Genomic DNA, 5746 nt, shown 5'->3' with positions numbered 1-5746 from the left:
TGGAGGAGTATGAGGACATCTTCACCTCCCCCATAGGGGTTCCTCTACACTATCAGGTCAAGCACTCCATCGATTTGACCCCAGGTGTGCTGCTACCCAATGGACCAATCTATCGGCACTCTGTTCTGGAGAACGATGAAATCAAGAGGCAGATTCAGGGGCTACTGTAGAAAGGTCACATGCGTCCGAGTTCATCACCCCGTGGGAGCCCGATCGTGTTGGTACAGAAGAAGGATGGCACTTGTAGACTTTGTATTGACTATCGGGCGCTGAACAAGATCACTGTCCGTAATATGTACCCGATCCCATGGATTGATGACCTCCTGGACCAACTGAAGGGGGGAAAATATTTCAGCAAGATTGATTTGAAGTCAGGATATCACCAGGTACCAATTGAACCCTCTGATGTGTGGAAAACTGCCTTCAAAGCCAAGAAAGGCCTTTTCAAATGACTGGTTATGCCTTTCGGATTGACGAATGCTCCTGCAACCTTCATGAGGCTAATGGATAACATCTTGTGGCCATTCACCAACTCATTTGTAGTGGTGTACTTGGATGACATCCTGATCTTCAGCGAGAGTTGGGAAGAGCACCTCCACCACATCCGACAGGTTCTCCAAACACTGCGGCAACACAAGTTATGTGTCAATTTGGAGAAATGCACTTTTGGCATGACCTAGGTTCAGTATCTGGGATACATTATTGATGAACAGGGGGTGCATGTGGATCCAACCAAGATCCAAGTCATTCGGGATTGGCCATCTCCAACCACTCTGATAGAGCTCCACAGCTTTCTAGGTCTTTCCGACTTCTACTGCAAGTTTGTGTTGGGATTTTCTCATATCACTTGGCCCTTCAGTCAAGTCACCAAGGGAGGAGCGAAAGAAAAATTCTTTTGGTCTGTATCTCAATAGAAGGCATTCACAAAGTTGAAAGATCGCCTCTGCTCAGCACCAGTGCTCACATTACCAGACTTGCAACAACCATTCGAGGTCGAGACAAATGCCTCTGACTATGCTATTGGGGCAATCCTTACTCAACACGGGCATCCAGTGGCATATCACAGTGAGACACTTTCAGACACAGTTCGTAAGTATCCCACTTATGAAAAAGAGATGTATTCCATTGTGTAGGCCTGCTGACAATGGAAGCATTACATTTTGGGGAAGGAAACAGTCATCCACACACACCACCGTCCCCTGCAATTCATACAAACCCAAGGGAAATTACAGACTGATTGCCATCAGAAGTGGTCCACATACCTGCGACAGTTCCATTTGAATATCAAGTATAAGAAGGGCAGCACCAATTATGTTGCAGATTGCCTCAGTCGACCACCGATCATGGCGTTAACCACCATTCTCAACTCTTGAGGCCACGAGACTTCTGATTGGCCACTTCGCTACAAAAGCGACCCAAAATTCGGCCACACATACCAGACAATCTTGGAGGGTCAACATGTTCCAGATTTTCACCTCCAAGATGCCATGTTATGCCACCTGGGTCACCTTTGTGTTCCTTCAAGCGAGCGTGCCAAGATAATTTGGGAAGCACACTACAGTTGGGCTGCTGGGCATTTCGGGGTCGAGAAAACGGTGGCAGTACTGCAGAAGTATTTCTATTGGCCGAATCTTCGACAGGATGTCGGGAAGTACATCAGATCATGCACTGCCTGCACCATTGCCAAACCGACCATCAAGAAGCAAGGCCTCTATACCCCGCTGCCTACCCCTAGTCGACCTTGGGAATCCATCTCCATGGATTACATGTTAGGCCTTCCTTCCACTAAGCATGGAAATGAATGTGTTTTTGTGGTCATCGATAGGTTCTCAAAGATGGCCATTATGGCGGCCTACAAGAAGAATATCACAGTAGAAGCCACTGCTAAATTCTTCTTTGAATGAGTGTGGGTACACTTTGGGATCCCACAGTCTATCATCTCAGATCAGGACAGCAGGTTCCTCAGTACATTTTGGTCCAGTCTCTGGTCGATGCTGGACACCAAACTCACTAAGTCCACAGCCTTCCATCCTCAAACTGATGGCCAGACAGAGGTTGTCAACAGGATGATCGTACACATTTTGCGCATGTACAACTCAAAGCATCCACACACATGGGATGAGAGCCTCCCCTATGTTCATCACAGCTACAACCGAGCTCTCCATAGCTCGACTGGCCACAACCCTTTTCAGGTGGCAAACAACTTCGGCTCATGTCCAGTCTGAAACAGATAAGGCAAACAACTTCATTAAGCACATCCAACATATTCACCAGCAGGTCCATGACATTCTGGAGAAATCAAATGCCAAGTACAAGCAACGACATGATTAACATCGGGTGCCACACAAGTTTCAGGTGGGCGACAAAATCTGGTTGCATTTGCAAAAGGAACGCCTTACTGGAGCCTATTGGAAACTCAGACCACTCCGATATGGTCCTTACACCATTACCAAGGCTATGGGAGACAATGCATTTGAGCTCAGCATTCCCCCATTCCTTGGCCTGGACCCAGTGTTCAATGTGGACCGCCTTCAGCCATACTTTCCACCATTACTAGACACATCCAACATTGTAGAACATCTCACACCCATAGAGTTGAATCCAGATTGCATGGAACAAGCTACAACTGATCGGATCATGGACACACAGATCAAGCACACTCACCAGCAGAATATCCAACTGTATCGAGTTGTCAAAGCAGGCCAACTCCTTCACCAGGGCAAGTGGCTCACTAGGGACCAAGTTTAGCAGAAGTTTCCTCATCTCATGGAGGAACTCAACGCAATGGGGGAGGAATGATCCAGGTGGATATTGGTGTCCACCCGCCAATTCCACTTGGACCCCCACCATTGCTTCTTTCAGTTTCCTTAATTGTAGCACAATTTACTATTTTTAGCATTTTTTTGGGTCCTAAACTTCCGGAGCTGTTTTGAGGCCCTAAACGACGTTTTTTTGGAAATCTACCGCCAACGATTTATTGTCTAAAATCGTCTTTTCCATCGTATTTCTCGGAGAGATCTTTCCAACGAGTTATCATGCGCGTCAAATGGAGATAATATGACCAAGTCACGACCCCCAGAAGTTGGCTGTCGTACTCACCCCAACGGGGCCCATAAACTCTTGGTGTTACATCTCCTCGGGTTAGGGTTTTGGTTGTTTAGGGTTTTATCTTATTGTTCAATAATAAAAAGGCCCTTGAGCCTCATTGTAAGGTAGTTCAGAGGCATGTAACCGCCACATTTTCTCTCAGAGATAAGCTACCATCGCCCTAGCTGGTTTATTTCCATTTCTGTTTGTAAGCATATTTCAGTATTTTACATTAATGAAGTGAAGTATTATTTTCGCTGCATCTCTGTGTTTATGGTTATCTCTGTAATTTGTTGCGTTCCTGTTTAAATCCAGATCATTTGGAGACACTCACAAACATCCTAGGAATTTCAACTGTTATTTTATAAACAATTAGTTTAGTTCCTTTTTATAAACTAATATTTAAATTAAATTGTTTAGCCTCATGTTTGTCAATATTGTTTAGTTTCAGTTGATGCAAAAAAAATTTCGCGCTCCTGATACCTAGCCGCCCCCTGCTGCTGGTCATGGCCGTTGGCTAGCTTCGGCTCACTGGATCTTTTCCGGAGGGCTCAGCCTCTTCCCTGTGTCTGACACGCAACATTTTGATCTTGGGTGCCTGCCTGCGTGGCCCTGCGGCTGCTGCGCCCCATCACACAGCCTTGCAGTGCCTTCCTCATGGAGTCCAGCGGGGGCTCTGCCCCCCCCCCCCCCCCCCAACACCCTTCCTCTGGAGGTCTCTGCGTTCAAAGCCATGATAGCTGCTGGCTCGAAACACCCTCTTTCTGCTAACCAGCAGAAATTTGTCAAGAAGCTAGACTCTATCCCCACGGTTGCCCTTCCTGAAGAAGAAACATGCAAAGCTGCCATGAATCTAGCCAAGAGAGGGTTGATAGGCCAGTTCATGGGACTCTGGCCTTCCCCCAAGTCGGTGGAGGACTGGACACAAAGAAACTAGTTTCCCTTGATCAAAGAAGGGGTTAAAAGCTACTTCGTGGGCAAAGGATTCTTTGTATTCGTCTTCGAGAACTCGGATGACAGAAGCCTAATCTTCAGAAATGGCCCTTATTTTATGGGACAACAGGGTCTGTATCTAAATAAATGGTCCCCGGATTTTGACCCCTCCCAAGACGTCCCCTCTGCAGTTCCTGTTTGGGTGCGACTTCCCCATCTGCCTCTACACTGCTGGAACCAAAAAACTCTTCAGATCATAGGTAATGTGTTAGGAAAATACATAGATCAAGCTGTAAGAAAAGATCAGTACTCATGCGCCCGAATCTGCGTAGAAGTCGATCTTGAAGAGGGTTTGCCTGAAGCAATAAAACTTTCGGTGGCCGGGTGGACCCACATCCAGGAACTTGTTGAAAAGTGTGCAACAAGAAGTGCTTGTTGAGAATGCAACAAGATGATGGAGCTTAGTGAAAAGAGTCGCCTTCACTAAGTGGGCCCGCAGGTAAATTATGGCGCAAGTTCTATTTTTGGATCCCAGCAGGGATGATCACAGCAGGAGTGACCACAGCAGGGATGATCACAGTAGGAGTGACCACAGCAGGAGCGATCACAGCAAGAGTGATCACAGCAGGAGTGATCAAAGTCTATTTTTAGACTGGCTGTCAAAAATAGAAAAGTCAAATATTATTGTCTCATAATAATATTTGGACTATAAACTTGATCTTATTCTCTTGGAGCACTTCAGTTTGAGCTACAGATGTGGCACATGCAGCTGTCAGAAGGAAGTACGCTTTCTTTGTGGGTTAGTTGAGTTGTTGCATGCATGACTTCAGTTAGAACTCAATTAGTTGAGTTTGGTGGAGTTGATTGTAGAGTTGATGGAGTTGTGTTCAGTTTGACTTGGTTAAACTAGTTGTAATTAGTCTAACTACAAATAGACTAATGATGAGTTGTTAAACTAATTATTAACTCATAATGAAATTATAGAATACATCAGTTAACTCAGTTGCATGTCAGTGCATGTTCAGTTCAACAGGGATAGGTGTTAGAGGATCAGATTGCTATCAGTTGTGACTATAGTTGTGCATGATGATTTGCACAATCAAAGGGATTGAGTATGCGAATGAATTGGCCAATACCAAGTATTATAGCCTCTACTCACGTCTTTCCCAGTGTGAGTGATTCTTTGGAGGTTAAATACGAGTTTGGTAGACCATTCTCATTCATTCTTGAGCAGGTATTGAGCTGTGGAGGCAGGCAAGCAGCGGGGGAGATTTGGAGATCAGATCTGAGCTGTATTGTGTGTAGCATGTGGAGATAGTACTGAGTACTTGTGAGGAGTATTGTACTATGTATTGTTACATGATTCAATCACTATAATATACAGACAGTTGGGGTTTTTAGCGAGATGCTTTCCCTAGGAAAATACTGTGTTGATATGTGTGATTGATGCTTCTATGTACGTCTGTGAATGTTTATGCTTCTGTAAATTGATGATCAACGTAGAGGAGGTTATGTATTATGCATGTTCCGCTTATAAGTGTATAATCAGGATAATCTCTGTCAATATGTGTCATATTATTCAAAATTTCTACAGAACTAGATTACGAACAGCGCCCTTTCAAATGCAGATACTGTCACGAACATGGTCACTTCGCAAAGAACTGTAAGAAAAAGATCGAGGAGCAGGCAGACAAAACAAATGAGGATCAATGGACTGTAGTCCAAA

This window comes from Pinus tabuliformis, chromosome 8, assembly GCF_031772625.1.
Source record: "Pinus tabuliformis cultivar Carrire ecotype Pingquan chromosome 8, CPIR1, whole genome shotgun sequence".
Lineage (NCBI taxonomy): Eukaryota > Viridiplantae > Streptophyta > Pinopsida > Pinales > Pinaceae > Pinus > Pinus tabuliformis.
The sequence above is the reverse complement of the archived record's forward strand: the minus strand, read 5'-3'. Positions refer to the sequence as shown.